This window comes from Tupaia chinensis, unplaced genomic scaffold (genome assembly GCF_000334495.1).
Source record: "Tupaia chinensis unplaced genomic scaffold, TupChi_1.0 Scaffold000063_1, whole genome shotgun sequence".
In the NCBI taxonomy this organism is placed as follows: domain Eukaryota; kingdom Metazoa; phylum Chordata; class Mammalia; order Scandentia; family Tupaiidae; genus Tupaia; species Tupaia belangeri.
In genome coordinates this window covers 8,025,971-8,043,529 of record NW_006159521.1, presented here as the reverse complement: position 1 = coordinate 8,043,529, position 17,559 = coordinate 8,025,971, and the positions used below count along the sequence as shown (strand labels likewise).

At 44.8% G+C, this 17,559-nt stretch overlaps 1 long non-coding RNA gene and 1 pseudogene across 1 annotated transcript in view; one reads left to right on the top strand and one right to left on the bottom strand.

The window, feature by feature from the left end:
- Positions 1-609: 609 nt before the first annotated feature.
- Positions 610-9,686, top strand: LOC102480477 (mycophenolic acid acyl-glucuronide esterase, mitochondrial-like; annotated as a pseudogene).
- An 833-nt stretch (positions 9,687-10,519) lies between these two features.
- The window catches only part of LOC102468377 (uncharacterized), a 28,269-nt gene continuing 21,229 nt past the window's right edge, over positions 10,520-17,559 (bottom strand). Inside the window, exon 5 of the long non-coding RNA XR_003546839.1 lies at positions 10,520-11,065. This is a non-coding gene — a long non-coding RNA (uncharacterized LOC102468377). The remainder of the gene's footprint in view (positions 11,066-17,559) is intronic.

Below are 17,559 nucleotides of genomic sequence, written 5' to 3'. Positions count from 1 at the left end.
AGGGAGAGTGCTTCTTTTCTGGTATTTAGTGGTCAGAGGCCAGGGATGTTGCTATCATCTTCTAATACACAGGACAGCCCTCACAACCATGAGTTACCTGGTCTAAAAGGTCAATAGTGCAAAGGTGGAGAAACTGATCTCTACTAAGCTTCAGCTCTCATTAGCCAAGGACCAGGAAGAACTCCCTTGAGGACACTTCCCCCTTTGTCTCATCCCTCCAAGCCAATTTCATTCAGTGTAATTAATGACATTTTACTAATAGACTCACTAAGGCACTATGCCCTCAGTATTTATCAGGTACCACATGAACTTCGTTTAAGTTTTTTCATTCCATGAGGGAGAGAGAGACACAGAGAGAGATACAGCCCCACAGACAGGTCCCAACGCCACAATCCACCCTAGCCTCACCCGGCCTTGATCATGAACTCCCACATGCCTCAAGTACTCAGGGAAGCTCTGGGCATGAACGGGCAACCTTCTCACATGGGCCTGCCTCACAGAGTGTCACCTTTTATTGCTGTGCCCCTATCTGGTCCTACACAAACATCTTACTTCATTTTTACCACCTGGTCACGTAAGCGAGCAGTTACCTGACTTGTTGGAGGTTCCATGACTGGTCAGAGAAAGGTGGGGAGGCACCAGGAAACTCCAGCTGTCTGGCTGAGGCTGAGCTCTCTCCACCATGCCCCCAGCCAGCGGTGTGATAGCACGGTACCTAGAAAACCATTCTGCTCAGTTCCTCTCACAGGGAGGCAGATTCGGACAGTTGTTCCAGCCCTTCATCACCAGGGGCACCAGATACAGGGAGCTTCTTGTAGTCCCCACAACACAGAGCTACCGTCACCCTCATGCCCTGCCCTTACTGTCCGGGATCCAGGCCCACTCCTCTGGAGTGCTCCAAATGGCAGCTGCTGCTTCCAGACCCTGGCAAGCCCCACCTTTCATGTATCAGCCCCACTGCCTATAGGTGCCTTCCCCCCACCCTGCAATCCCAGTTTCAGCTGCCGATTGTCGAAGCACCTGAAGCCCATCCATTCGGTGAGTTGCTCATTAAGCAATCAGTGTACACAGGCATCTGCTCCAGATAAAGCAGCATACTGGTGCAACACAACATTCTGTCTCAGGGCACTTTCACTTCTTAAAATTTATTAAAGAACCCAACAAGATTTTTATTTAATGTGAAATAGAGCTATCAATATTTATCATATTCAAAATTAAAACTGAGACATTTTTAAAAATAATTATTGGGCCAGCCCCATAGTCCGGTGGTTAAGGGAGCCCAATCCCACATGGCCAACTGTAGTTCATATTCCAGCCCTGGCAGTTTGAAAAGCATACCAGGAACAAGTGTATGTATGCCCAAAATCTCCATCCCTCTCCAAGATGGAAAGATGAAGGAGAAGGGATTGAGGCATGACCACACCCCATTGTGGAGTTCTCTCTCTCTCTATCTCTCTTCTCTCTCCCTGGTGAGTGAGTGCATGCACTCTCTGGCAATTCCAAAATAATAATAACTGCTGATCCTTTCATTTTTTAATCTTTTATTCCTCTTAAAGTTTAGTTATTTTCTTTCTTTCTTGAGAGGGAGCACAAAAGAAAGAGAGAAAGACACCCACAACAAGGAGGGTCTCATCACGCCACAATCCCCTCCACTGGTCCCCCACAGAGAAACACCTGGAGCATTTCAACCCAGGATGAAACCTCATATAGCCTGTCAATGCCTGTGCCACCATGGCTGGACCAATACTTTCTAAAATGACCATAATAAGCCCACCAATGCTAACATAGATAATTTTACAAAAAATAACCTATATTTTCTAGACAACAAAAATATGTGTCAGAAGAGTGACATTGTTTTATGAAGAAATTTTGCTAATCTCTTTAATGTCTAGTTCAGTAGAAGACAGTTGGATTCTCTAGGTTGTCTCTGTATTCAATTTGTTGTGATATGTTGCTTTGTTTGAAGTACATGAAGAAAATCTGGCCTCCTGTAAAGACAAGAGAGGACATTTTTGGCAAGCCCCATGGGGCCTTCCACACACACTGAGAACCTCTGCATTGGTGCAGTTGGCACAATCATGAGCTGCACAGCTTGCTCCGGCCCTGCAGGAACTTAATTTCGAATCAGGGGTGGACCAGGGATGGGGAGATGGCAGCAGTCTGCCCCAGAAGCCAGCAGTAAGGGGGCCATTGCCCGTAGAAAACTTAAATGCAATTATAGAACCAAAAGTTGGTCTGTCTTTTAGTATCACAATTTTGAATGAATAATATCAGTGGTAAAAAAGCAAAGCTCCTTTCTTCCCCAAAATTGTTTTTTGGTCTACGTTCTAAGCAACTTTTACAGTTATTGTTGAATTTTATTATCATACATACGTAAACTTCAAATTATCATATTTTTATTACTTATCCTTTAAGAAACATTGTGTTCTATGTTGGCATTAATTCAAAGATTTCCCAGTTATGCCATTGGCCCCCATACTCAGACACACTGGCGCGTGCTGGGTGCCGGAGATGAGTATGTAAGGTTCACGAGTCTTCCAACTCGCATGGGCACGTCTTGTCTCCAGACTCAGCAGAACTTACTATCTGATCCTGCAGTTAAACAATAGCTTCTAAATAAAAAGTGAAAGCACAGTGATTGTAAAGATCCAAAAAAAAAGAACTTGAGTTACTTCTGTTCTGTCCTGTCATTCTATGTGACCACCCTAGAGTTTGTATTTGCATTTAAAATTTAAAGCAATAAAACAGATCGTGAACCATGAGGTGTAACATTATGTTGGGTAAGTAAAAATTGGGGTTCATTCAGAAAATATTTTTATTGCATTTGACTAGTCGAAGATTAAAAATTGTTTGGTTTTCTGGGTTATTGCTTTAAAATTAAAGAATGAATCCAGAAAACTGGATTCAACCCAGTGATGACTACTGATTTTTACAGAAATATTACTGAAAATAATTTTGTCTTCCAGAGCACAGGGGTGTTAAAATGATCCACTCTAGGCTGGGCACTGTAGCACACACCTGCAGCCCTTACTGGGAGTGAGGGCAGGATGATTACCACGTGGTTGTCTCAGTCTCTGCTTCGCTCTCCCTTACGCCCATGTGCTCATGCTTTCTCTCTCTCTCTCTCTCTCTCACACACACACACACACACACATATTCTTTCGCATTAAAACAAACAAAAACATGAACTGTCCTGTGTGTCAAATGTCAAATGCAATACATGAGGTAGGCCACTGACTAATAAAGGAGCTAAGACATGTACAAAGAGATTTCAAAAAAGTTCATGGAAAGATAGACTTACAGTGTGAATTTACTCAAGCACTGAACAATTTTGTAAATCCGTAGATGGTATTTTCACAATGCACATCCTACATTAACTTTTGGAAGACCTACCCCCGCCTTGTGTATACATTACTCTCCACCAGAACATGGACTGTGATGAGTACCAGTAGAGAGGAGCAAGCAGAGGCAGAGAGGTTACTTTCAAATGTGGGGTACCGAAAAAGCTTCTGAGAATAGGGTCTTCAAGGATGGCTTCAGGACAAAAAGAGAATGAGGCTTTGCTTGTACAGAAGCAAAGATACAAAGCTGATAAAGTACATGTGTGTTTCAAGCCTGAACAACTTCCAAAAATAGGTCAACCAGGAAGAAAAACAAAATCAGAAAGGTGTTGATAGCAGCACTGAATGCAACCGAAAACAGCTGGAATGTCCAACAACAAGTCATCAAGGATGGGAATATAGCTATTGCTAAATCCATCTCTAAACAGCATTGTTGGGACAAGTAATAATGGGGTTCTGAAACAAAAGGGTCCTTGATGACCCTTAGGCCCATATAGTTTAACACCAGGGGTCTTAACCTAGCAGCAATGGTGAGTTTCAGAGAGTTCTTAGCCTCCCAAGATGGCACCCAGGCTGTAGTATGTGCATTTTGAGTAGGAAATAAAAGTCATAATTTTTTGTAAATTGTCAATATGACCACCAAAAAAGTTCAGTAACAACTGTTCTTGTAGCTTTTACAAATATTTATAAGAGCCTAATGGTTAAGAGAGCTGGATCCCACATGACTGACCACAGTTCAAATCCCAGGCCCAGTGGCTTGAAAAACCAAACTGGGTACATGTGCATGATTGCTCAAAATCCTTACAGGATGGAGAAATGGAGAAGGGATTGTAACATGACTACATAACTACACCCTATGGGATAGGTGCTTTCTTTTTTCTCTCTCTCTCTCTCTCTCTCTCTCTCTTTCCTTCCCTCTGGTAAATTCACATGCCCTCTAACGATTTTAAAAATAACAAGTATAAGGACATTTTATATGCAATAAGGTAGAGGAAAAAACAGGACTAAATAACCTTGGAAAAAAATATATGTGTATGTGTGTGTGTATATATATATATAAAAATACATATAGACATATACATATATATTTAACTCTATATGTAGAAGAGAGAGAGTTAAATATTAGAAATATATTTAAAGAGCTTTACAGCCATAGAGCCTTTTTTAAAGTATTTAAATGTACCAGAAATAAAATAAAATGCCCTGATTAGCAGTCATTAGATTGGCCCTGGATTTGTCATCTGAAAAGTCACGTCCTTTCAGACCTATCACTTCCTCCAATTCCTGTGGGTTCAGACAGGCTCAGAATTATTCCAACAGGGCTTGCAAATTCCTGACAAGCCTCCACAACTGCAGAAAACGTCATTCATGACTGGTATTTGAGGTGGCATCCAGATAAGAAACTCACTCACCCAGGAGTGTGCACAGATGCGGGTTCAGCGGAAGGCCAGCCCCCAGCCTTCCGCAAAATCCTATCTTTGTCTGCGAGAGACCTTCACATTTATTACCAACCTTCCTGGCTTCAGAGCATAGAGGGTCTGGGGCCATCACGGGGGATTCTCCGGAGTGAACACCCCTGAGGGAGAACACGGCAGCCTATCCCTCCCCTGCCTCCTAGTTACTGGGACCTACGGTTTGAACCCCTAAACTTCCTTTAATTCTAAGTCCCACAAATAGTTCATTGTGCAGAGAAATTCATGCTGATTGTTTAAGGAACAGGGCCTGTAAACTGACCTGAAAACACGTATCACAGAGCGAGCGTCCCTGCTGCCGCTGCTGTCCCACTACGGTATTCCACGCTGGCAGCCACGCTGCAAGGCATGCCGGGAGAGAGGCAAGGGCGAGGCTGGCCTGGCCGGCAAGAGGGCGGAGCAGTCCTGGGTACACTCTCCAGGGGGGAGTGACCCTCTCCTAAACCTGGGGTGTCCCACGTGGGGTAGAAGCCACAACCATTCTCGCAGCCAGGAAGTGGGCTCTGTCCTTGGTCTAAGGAGGGTCCCCAGTTCACAGGTGGACCCTCTCGACTGAGAATTGGAGTCCAGCCTTCCGGGACAAGCAGGATATCTGAATCCCTGCTAAGCTGGCAAGGGGGCAGAGCTGAACATATGCCTCAGTGTGAGCACCAGAACAGCGGAGCAGAGCCCAAGTCCTGCCGGGGCCTGGGGAGCTGCAGTAAGATGGGCCCTTGGGGCTCAAACTCAGTTTGGGCTGGAGACCCTATCATTCACTATGGAGGACTCAGGTGCCAGCCATTCTCCAGAGGTGCTATTCCAAAACGCGGCCACAAGGGAGCGCAGTGACGTCTCAGCAGCTTCAGGGTTCCAGGAGAGGGTTTCAGAACCGGGAGTTTCTGGATGACACTGGACAACTCAGGGCCGATTGCTAACCTCCATCTCCTCTCTGCGTCCGGCTGTATTTCCAGAAATATTCAGAGTTTCCATTTTTTCCCAATGGGGTTTGGCGATGGGGAGGAAATGGCTTCGGAAAAAATGAAGCAAAGAGGGTTAAATAAATGCATGGAAGATCTTGTCTCCATATGGACAAGTTCAAGTTCAAGGCCTGGGGAGGTGAACTGTCGCAGGGTATTCAGTGAAATGCTGTGCGGCCATTAAAGTAGTTCCTATGGAGATATGTGGGTGGTGACGCTGAACGGTGTTTATGTTCTGATGTTAAGTAGGGAAAAAACAACAGTATACCTGAGTGTGTCCTGTAATTACAGCTGTGTGAAAATATGTGCGTTTGAAAAGAAAATACTGCAAGAAAATATAGGGAAAGGTTTATACTTCAGTTGGCTTTATCTAAATTTTTGTCTCTATACTTTATGTATAGACTAGACATGAGACTAGATATAGCATACTTAATGATTTGAATTTACTGATTCAAAATTACTGAACTGAATAATTTATTAAAAATAAATCTATTTTGCTAATAATAATGTGATTGAATGTATAGAAAAAAAATTTTTAATAAAAATCCTAAAAATAAATAAATAAATAAATCTACTTTGAATTGATAAATGACGCAGTTTGCCTAGATCAGTGGTTCTGAACATTTAGCATGCAAAAAACACACATGAAAAGCTTGTTAAAACAAGATTTCTAGGGCCAACTGTAGAGTTTCTAACTCAAGGGCCTAGGTCATTCTGAAAATTTGCATTTCTAAGTTCCCAAGTGGTGGGTGCTTCTAGTCTGGGAAACACAGAGGGCCACTAGAAAAGCAAAAAAGACTTCATGCAGAACCAGCACTTGAATGCAGGTATCCTGTCTTCCAGGCCAGAGCAGTGAGTCTCACAGAAATGCCAGCATCCTGGGCAAACCTGGCTTCATTTCTAACTCTCTTTGAAGTGTGTGTGTTTGGGGGGCAGAGGGGACAGGAATGATCAATATCTATCGATTCTGTATATTGACTTCCCTCAGCAGTAGCTATAACCCAAATAATATTTTTAATAATAATAATAATCAAGGTATTTGTGAAAATTCATTCCTCCAAAATAAAATACTGGCATGTTGACATGAAGAAAAAGATTCTCTAGCTGAGATTTAATTGTAATTGGTGGGAAAATGATAATTTCAATAACTAATTAACCATTCATGCTGAGCCACTCCTTGGCAGACCTAAAACCGTGATTGAGAAAATTCTTTTCCTGTGAGTCAGACATCACCAACACTGGTCAAAGCCCATGGGTTCTCAGATGACTAGTGGCCTTTCCATGACTGAGACAAACTTTCCAGTGACATTACAGCTTCCTTATCCCAAGAGAAGCCAAAATAGTGAAAGAGAAGAGAAAATACTGCTCTGTACTAAAACATAACAAGATCAACAGCAGCAAATGACAATATTTATTAACCGCCTGCTGTGAACCAGGTCCCATGGTGAATAGAAAAATATATCCCTGAGGATACAAAAATGAAAAATCATGCTTCCATTCACCGAAGAGCTTCCCACCTACCAAGACAAATCTCTAGCCCCCTACAACTGTGTGTGTGTGTGTGTGTGTGTGTGTGTGTGTGTGTGTGTGTAGACAGTTGGACTTTGGGAGAGAAGCATAATTCCAACACAATATGCTAATTACGTAATGTACAAAACACTGTAAGGGCCCTGAGGCAGGAGAGGTTAGTTGACAGGCTTTTGTAAAGGAGGTGATATTTGAGTTCAGTCTTGATGGGAAAGAAGTGGAAGGGCCTTGCAAGCATAAGGAAAAGCATAAGCCAGCTTTGGCATGGAGGCCTGAAAAGGAAAGTGAAACTGAGCATCAATGAGACTTCAATGTGGCCAATGGGGACCTGAGCAGTTGGGTCTTCCTCACCCTGGAGGCCACTGTTGAGGCTGGTGTTTGTAATAGGGAGCAGAGAGTGGCTGGTTGACTTTCCAGACTGGGTGGATGGCCTTATCTCCCAGTCTGGCTGAAACCCTACCCACTCCCTCACGGGAAGCAATGTTTTCAGGAGGAAAAGGCAAGAGTAGGGCTCAGCACTCACCAATGTTGGAATCTCTCCTGGCCCTGCACCCACAAATACTCAGCTCTTCCTCCCAGACATACCCTAGCCTTGGGCAAGTTTTCTCATTAATGGCTATTCCTGACACTACATTAAAGGAGAAATTTACATCAATGGAATTGAAGCAGTAACACACAATAGAAACTTGAATAGGAACATTCCATCTTAGAAATACTTTTTTTGGCTGGGACAGCTGGGAAGATGGCGGGTGTGATCCTGGGCGCTGGGTGCCTAGTCAGAGTTGGGGCTGGGCGGTCTTGTCTCTCGGACCTCACCAGAGCCACAGCGTGTTACTTGCACAGAAGCCCCAGAGGGTGCCACAGTGGCTCCCAGCTTGCAGCAAAAGACATCACTCTCTTTCCTTAATCGACCAGATCTTCCACACCTGGCTTATAAGAGGCCAAAAGGCAAAAACCCAGGAATTATCTTCATCCCTGGCTATCTTTCTAATATGAATGGTACAAAAGCATTGGCCATTGAGGACTTTTGCAAATCTCTAGGTCACACCTATATAAGGTTTGATTACTCAGGAGTTGGAAGTTAAGATGGTACTTTAGAAGAATGCACAGTAGGGAAATGGAGAAAAGATGTTCTTTCTCTACTCGATGACTTAGCTGTAGAACCACAGGTCCTAGTTGGATCTAGCCTTGGTGGATGGCTTATGTTTCATGCTGCAACTGCATGGCCAGGGACGGTCATGGCTCTTATTGGTGTAGCTACAGCTGCAGATGCCTTAGTGACAAAATTTAATCGGCTTCCTACTGAGGTACAAAAAGAAGTGGAGTTGAAAGGTGTGTGGACCTGGCCATCAAAATACCATGAAGAAGGAGCCTATCACATTCAGTACAGTTTCATTAAAGAAGCTGAGCAGCACTGCTTGTTACACAGCCATCCCTGTGACCTGTCCTATCCGATTGCTCCATGGCGTGAAGGACGACACCCCGGGCACACGTCCATGCAGGTTGCTGACCGCTTAGTCAGCACCAATGTCGATGTCATCCTCCAAAAACACAGTGATCGCCGAATGAAGGAAAAAGCGGACGTTCAGCTTCTTGTTTACACCATTGATGATTTAATTGATAAACTTTCAACTACAGTTAACTAGGATCACATTTTTAGCTGTTAGTAAATCAATGTATCCAGGCATTGCAAGAGGGATAACAAACGAAAGACTCTGATACTTTCAGTTTCTCCCTCTTACCTCTATTTTGTAAATATCACATAAGTATTTATTTAATGATGTATTTGCACAAGTAATGCAAATTGTGAAGGAAGTACCCGCTGCTATTTGAAACATTTTCTCTTTTTTTCAATCCTTGATTTTTTTTTCCATTAAAATTTGTCCTATTTTTTCATTCAAGAAATGTTTACCTTTCTTATGTCTATGTTAGCCACACTAGCTCTTAATTACGTTCTCTTCTACGTAGAGTAACTAATAAAGCTTGAATATTTTGGCTTTTTTTTAGTACAAATGTATGTATATATATATTCATATATATATATATGAAAATTTGTAAAATTACACTTGACTTTAAAACACAATTCACAAAATAGAGGAAATGTTTATTGAAATAAATCTGAAATTATTAGAGACGTGTTAGAGGCATAAAAAAGTTTTAAAAATAATATTTAAAAAAATTCTTTTTTCTAAGTCCGAAAAGAAAACCATTTGGAAATTTCACATTATACTAGCTTATAGACCTATATAGCAAGTTCAACTTTAAAAATTGATTCCTGGACCAGCCCTGGAGCTTAGTGGTTAAGGGAGCTGGACTGCATATGGCCAATAACAGTTTGAACTCTGGCCCCGGAGGCTTGAAAAATACACTGGGTACATGTGCATGTGCACCCCAAGTCACGACAGGGTAGAAAAATGGAGAAGGGATGGCAGTATGACCACACCCCTTTGGAGGTGTTTTCTCCACCTTCTCTCTCTCTGTCTCTCTCTGTCTCTCTCTGGTGAGCTCACACACCTTCTGGCAATTAAAAAAAAAATGTGTTCCCCAGCTTTCCATCACTTGATTCTTACAATAACCCTATGAAGAATGTTAGGCAGGTATTATTATCTGCCAGTAAAGTATTTACAAATATCTATTCTACTCTGTGAAAGTTTGCCAGCCAAAGACCACCAGGAACATACTCGATGTCAAGTGCAAGTTCGGTTTATCTGGCTTAGCCCAGTAAGCGATCCACACTTCAGAAAGACCCTGGGACACCCCAGGAAGAGGAGTGTGGGGGCACTCAGAAAGCTTGGGCTTCCGCTGGATCTAAGTACAGGTTGGAGCAGGGAAAGTTCTGAATTGGATTCTGTCCAATGGGAGGGCAATTTGAGGATTGGATATCGTGATGTTTAATAATCCATTAATTCTTGTTAACTAGTTATGACTTATTTTAATCAATAACAATTTAGCAGGTGGGAGGAGGAGAGAGGCGCTGAGCTGACATCAATACAAGAGCACCAGGCACTCCTGAGTCGGGGAGGAGAATGGTTTGTCACGGTTTGGGTTTCGCCTGCTTCCTCTCTGTCTTATTATAAAGCCAGATGCGGAGAGTCCGTGCCACACATGGCCTGTGTGTCCCGTGGCATTGTCCGTGTTCAGTCAGAAGCTTTGTGGACTAGCTGCCAGCAGGGCTGATTTTTGTCCTGTTGTGCTGTGTTTTCTTATTCTCTCTGGTAAAGGAACTCCAGTAAAGTCTTCGAGTGCTCTAAATACCTGTCACTAACTGCACAGCCTCTGGTGACTCCCTCCGGCTCCCGAACCTCTGACTTCTCATGAGGAGCAGGCAGGTCTCTTCCACGCTGACATCTGGGTTCATCTGAGAGGCTACCACAGTGTCAGAAGATCTGCAATGATTACCTCCCTACGTATCAGCTACTTCAGCATTATCAGGAAAGAGAAGAATGGAAATCAACTTCTACCTGACTTTTTTTTTTTAAATCATTGTATTTTATTTATGTCTTTCGCAAGCAAGTGAGTGCCCTCAGCAGGGTCTTGACACCACAATCCATGCCCAGCTTCAGCCGGCCCTGGATCACGGGCGTGTGTTGTCCAGCATCCTCAGGGAGGTCTCTGGTGTGATCCCAACACCTCCTCATGTGACTCAGCCTCAGAGAGTGACGGTTTTACCACCACGCCATTGTGCAGTCCGGCACCTCAGTTTTGGGTCAAATGCTGACAATGTGAACATCCATTTGATGCTTTTCAGAAGGACTCTGACATGGCTTTACTAGAGAAAAACAAGAAAAGAGGAATACCAGCAACTATGATTTTTAAGGATTTCTAAATGTACCAAATGCTTTGTCTTTTTTTTTTAACTTTTTTTTTGGGGGGGGGAGAGGTTTTTCGCTATAGGGCGTGTGCACTCACCAGACAGACAGAGAGAGACAGAGAGACAGAAAGTGAGAAATCACCCCCCAGGGGGGGATGGCCACGCCACAATCCCTTCTCCTTCTCCTCCATTCTCCTCTCAGGATCTTGGGCACGCACACACACGCGCCCGGCATGAGTTTTAAGCCACCGGGTCTGGGATGTGAACCGTGGTCGACTACATGGGAGTCCAGCAACATAGCCATTACGCTAACTGCTGGTCCCAAATGCTTTGTCTTTTTATCACTTATTCCATACAACCTCCCTGGGAGGTAGGTGTTATGATTTCCATTTTACAGATGGTGAAATCGTGGCTCTGCGTGATAAAATAACTTGTCTTAGACCACTCAGCTAGTGAGAAGACAGACAAAATGCACAATCAGGCCTGACTCCAAGCCTGCAGCACTCCAGTGGGCCAGACACCATCCCTCTGGTTCAGCTTGGTGTGGGCTTGCCTGAAGAGAGGACAAAGGGGCAGGAGAAGCCTGCCGTGGTCCTCACCGAAGGTTATTTCTAGTGATGCTGCATCCCTCTCTGAGCCCACATGGGGACCTCAGCCTGTAGAGGCAGCCCACTGTGGCTGTCAGTGCTAGGCCGATGGGGACACATTCTGTGCTCTCTAGGCCTGGCCACCTTACACAGCTCCAAGTGACAGGTGAGCAGCCTCCACAGTACAGGAGGAAAGCCAGCCCTGGATGAGGTCCTGATCCTCTTTCTTCTCAGCCCCCATCATAACCCTGATTTCCCACAGTCGAGATCAGAAACACAGACATGAGCACAAACCCACGCAGCCAAAGAAAGGGGCATCCCAGGATGCCAAGCCTGGGATTCCTGGGCCCACTTTAAGGTTACTAAGGGTATTTTGAAAGAGTTGAATCTCCAGAATCAGGGTTGTTTTCAGGAATGGAGGGGGACCCTCCACATCTCCTCTGTGACTCGGTAATATCAAGACAATGCTGGGAAATCTCCTTTCATGAACATCTTCCTGCTGTGACACGGGTCTTGGGATCCTTCCATAGTTAAGTATCCTTCACGTGTTACTATTTGTGCCATGGCCACCACCTTCGTGTACACAGAGGGACTCCCTTTCCCGAGATTAGTGAGGCCAATGCAGGAAGATCTGTAAGGGACTCACGGAGGGGAGTCCACCCACTCACATTCGGGGGACACCACAAGGCCAATTTAGTAGGGAAGTCTACACTCAGAGGACAGCGGCTAGGGCACCGATTTATTCAAAGATTTGGCATCACACCCGCTCCATGCCAGGACCAGTTGCGGGACTCCCTGTGGCTGTTCGCCATCCAGTGTGTTTGCCTGCGAGGGCCATCAAGGCAGGGGACCGCAGATGGAGGGTTTACACAATAGGAAATCATTCTCTTACAGTTCTAGAAGCTGGAAGTCTGAGATCAAGGTGTCAGGGTTGGTTTATTTTGCAGCCTTGTTCTTTGGCTTATGGAGAGCTGTTTTCTCTTCTTTGTCTTCCCATGGTCTTCCTATTGTGTGTGTTTGTGTGTGTGTGTGTGTGTCCTGATCTCTTCTTTTTAAATTTTATTTACTTCCTGAGAGAGAGAGACCTTCAAGAGGGTCTTCATGCTGCAATCTTCCCCCCACAGCCCTGTAACCAGCTAGGGTCACAGCAAGCCTGGCACATTGGGATGCAATGACAAGGTTACTGACTCAAAGCCTTCCCGTGGACTCCAGCACCACACAGCACTCCACTATTACCAGTACCACCATGGCTGGGCCCTGATCTCTTACAATAAAGACACTAGTCATACTGGATTTGGACCTTCTTCAATGACCTTATTTGACCTGAATCATCTCTTTAAAGACCTTGACTCCAAAGACAGTCATATTCTGAGGTTTCGAGGGTTAGAACTTCAACACATAAATTTGAGGGGGACATTAGTCAGCCTATAAGATCCAGCGGATGCTGTTCCAGGCCTGCTCTGACCCGGGCCCTGGACTAGGCACTGGGATGCTGTGGACATTGCAAATATGTCTTTGTTCTGTTTGAGCTCCAGCAACTGCCTGGGGGTGCGGGACGGGCTTCAGAGTTAAAAAAGATGCTTATAAATATATATGAGGTTGGAAAGTGAGTCATAAGTCCATATCATACCTGAATAGGAGGCCTTTGCTGTGGGAAGTGGGCAGCCATGCCCAGATGGGGCCCACAGGAGCCAGCTGGCAGCCAGCAGGGGTTTGGGCAGGGAAGGGGCCACCAGCCCCTTTCAACAGAGTGATTAAGACTTTCTGGCAGCACAAGCAATCACTGGCAGGAGACCAAGAAGGAGCATTTATCTGGCTCACATTGCGCGTAGGCAGTAAAACTTGCCCTTTGGCACTGCGTCTAAGGAATGATCATCTTCGCAGGGATGCACTAGGTGTGAGTCCTAAACAGGCTCTCTCTAGCTTTGAGAGGTGCTTTTCCCACCCAGTCTGCCTTTAGTCAGGCTATTTCCTAGCCTCACCCTGGCCTTGGTCATGGAGGAGGAGCCAGAGGCCAGCTGCCACCTCTTGGGGCATGCGTACCTCCCTTCCCTTCACTGCCTGCCAAACCCCAAAGAAAGGGTGGGATGCCTGCTGATGCAGGGACAGGAAGACACATGTGTGAGGTCTGGGTTATGGGTTCCTGGTACAGGTGGAAATAAATCATGGGCTCCCAAGGGAGATGCTGGGTGGGAAAGACAAGCAGATGCGGAGTCCAAAGACTATATCACTTCCCAGCAAGTGGCCTTGGGCAAATCACTCAAGGTCTCCAGACCTCCATGAGTCATTAGTGATGAGGTGTTTGTTAAAGACAAACCCCACCACCACCACCCCTACCCCCACCACCACCACTTCTGAGAAAGAGATGAGGTCACATACCTGGAGGCACTTTGCAACTACTCATTGCTGGTCTTAAAACAAACATTTGTAGGCATTTCTTTACTAAGTATGCTACCATTGCAATCCTTACCTGATTCTTAGTCACCATGTTTTCCCTGCTTTTTATTATAAAAGTGTTGAGGTATAGAAGGAAGTTTAAAGGATAGTCTATCCAGATAGATTCAAAATTGATAGCATTTTGGTGTATTTGTTTTGCTTCTTTGTAAATATGTGCACATTGACATGCGTGTATAAATTATAGAGTCACTTGAGAGGAGAGGGACAGGAAGAGAAAGGGAGGAAAAGACACACGCAGGCATGACACGCGCGCATACACACACGTGTCCCATTTGAAAGTTGGGGACATCACAATACCTCAGTTCTAAATATCAGCACTTCGGCATCCATCTCTTAATAAGGACATTCTTCTTCATAGTCACAGTACTATTGCCACCCCGAAGAAAATTTAAAATGATTTTATTTTATTCAATATCTAGTCCATACTCAAATTTCCCCCATTGTCCCCAGAATCTTGTTCCTGGCATTTTTCAAGCCAGTATCCATTTAACTCCTGCTGCCTCTTGTTTGGTCCATTTATTCTCTTCCCAGTGTTTTTCAGGTTATGGGAGTCTCATCTTAGTTTTGTTTTTGTTTTTGTTTTCTTTTGGTGGGATAGGACAGTTTGTGCCAACACTCATTCACATCTGTCTCATGGCCCTTATAGATTTTTCCCCCATGGTACTTGCTGCATTGCTCTGTAATGATCTGCCTGTGCCTGTCTCTCACCCCCAGACCATGGGCGTCTTAAGGGCAGGGCTCAGTCTCAGTCACTACTGTGTCCTCAGGTCTAGCACAGACCAAGCATGGCGTAAGTATGGGACAAATGACTAACTCTGTGTTTGAATTCTTATCAAAGGGCTGAACCACAAATTTTTTTTTTTAATGAGTGAGTTTTCAGTAATTCCATCTGGCAAATTCCATGCTCCTGTTGGAATCATAGAAAACATCCCAGAGGGATGGGAGACTCAGCTCAGGTCCTTCCTTTCCTTCCCATGTAGAAAGTAGGACTCTGAAATCACTTGAACTCTTGATGAGTATCTGTGTGATAAGGCTATCACCTGAAAAAGAGAAGTGCTTTTCTCCAAACCGTGAGTCTCTTCTGGAAAACACACAGACACACAGACACACACACACACACACACACACACACACACATGCACACGCACACACACAGGCACGTGAGAATCTGGCTCTGTTCCCATCATGGATCTTACAATCTTACAGAAGTGATCCTAAGTCTTTTGGGTCGCCAGGAAGCAAGAAACCACTTCCAGATCTGTGAACATGGAAGAGGGGATATATATCACGTTTGCGCTGGTTTCTTGCATGTAATTTCCCCACAAACACTCACTGCCTTAATGGGAGTTTGAAGCTTCCCCTGGCTTCCGATGATGCTTTGTAAAGCAGAGCCTCTCAAACTTTAATGTGCATATGCATCACCTGGGGAGTTTGATAAAATGAATGTTCTTTTTCAGTATATCTGGGATAGGCGCCAAGATCCTGCATTTCTAATGACGGTCCTGATGACGCCAATGTCACAGGTTCCCCAAACCACACTTTAAGAAGTAAAAATTTAAAGGATAATACATAGATCTTCATTTACCAAAAACTAGTAATTAGCACCTGGTACTAGACATAAGGCATGTGCCAATGTTGGAGAAACAAGGAATTGGGAAGAAGTTCAAGGTTGACCAGTATACAGTCCTTTGACTCAAATCCAGCTAGACATGTCTTATTGCTATGTCCAGCATAATTATTACAACAATGTGTGATTTATTAAATGTACATTGTTATTCTTGCTTTGCATCAAGAAACTAAGACTGATACACCCTAATTGTATCCCAGCTAGCAAAAGGATGCTGCAAGGTTTGAATGGAGGTCTGCCTGACTCCCAGGTCTATATCACCCCTCCTCACCCACACACACCTCTCTAACTCTCAATCCTGATGCTCTTCTGGCTGAATCCACCAACCTACTGGAGAAAGTAGTTCAAACCTAGCCCTTGGACCAGATCCAGAAGCAGCCCTGGAGAGAGGATGGGGGTGGGTAGCAGGCAGGAGACTCTAAATAATTGCCTGCATGGGAAATCAGGACCTGGAAGGATGCCCAAGGCTGCCTTCCCTAGGGTCTTGGGCCTATTTCAGATGGTGATTTTGCTGATACGATTCAAGCCATTTGCAACATGTTCCTAATATTGGATCGAACATGGCCCACACTAACAAACTTTAGTCATAACTTAGGGCCGAAACATGTCACCAAATGGGTGTATGTCTTTGGGTTAATCACACTCCTCATCTAGATTTAGGAGCTAGGAATACTACAAGTCCTTTCCTCAGATTTCTAAGCCCTCTTCCACTTTTCCTGTTGGGCCAGGATGACAACGTCTGCTAGGTCCCCATTCAGAGCTCCACCAGCTCTACCTTCTTAACTCAGGACCAGAGCATTCTGAGACTCATTCTGCCACCTTCCTCCTCTCCTTTCTAACTTCACGCACTTTTATCCATAATACTCTGTGCATCAGACCCTGGGTTCACCCAGCTGGGAAGACAAAGGCTAATGCATGCAATCCCTCCCTGGGGAGGAGACCTAAAATAAACAACAGGCATCACTCAGAATGGCCTGGTGTCAGGCCCCAGGAATATAGAGAAGAGTGCCTGCCTTAGCATGGGCAGGGCAGGCAAGCAGGCCTCGGTGGACAGCTTCAGCACACAGTATTCCTAGGTGAGTGTTTCCCCTGGAATAGTCCATTAAATCTCTCAACAGTCCTATTAGGTCAGTGCTATTATGGTCCCCACTGTTAAAATGAATGAACAGGCTTCCAGAGGTCAAATAAACCATCCAAGTCACAAAGTTCATGATTAAACGAGATAATATCATGTATACAAAAACACTTAGCAGAGTGTCTGGCAAGAACCAAATAAATGGTAACTAAAATGCTTTTCTAGTGGCAGAACAGCAGGAACCAGTACTATCAGCACTCTCAGACACAAGTGGATGAATGGAAGAAAGGCCTCTCATCTCCCCTGAAGGACAGAAGGCTAGGCTGAGGACCGGCCTTTCCTACTGAGGAAAGAAGCAGAAGAGATCTCTTAAAAGGGCTTGGAAAACTCACGAGTGCTTGGGGCAGAGGAGCTCCAACAGAGGGGGAGCCTGGGGTGGAGAGAGCAATGAGTCATGCTGGAAGGATCCCTGGGGCCCTTGTCCTTCCTAGATGGCTGCTCAAAAGCCATCCACACGCACCCCAGGCTCAGCTGCTCCATGTTTCAGCGGCCGCACTCCTCATCTGGGTAATGGAGTGATACGAAGCGTGTTGGAGGCCATCAGTTAGTGCTTAACTCCATGTTCATTGTGTTGCATTTTCAGGGATGCTCCACTAAGATTCACAGCTGAGGGAAATCACTCTCCTTCTCATTCCATGGCTTAGAA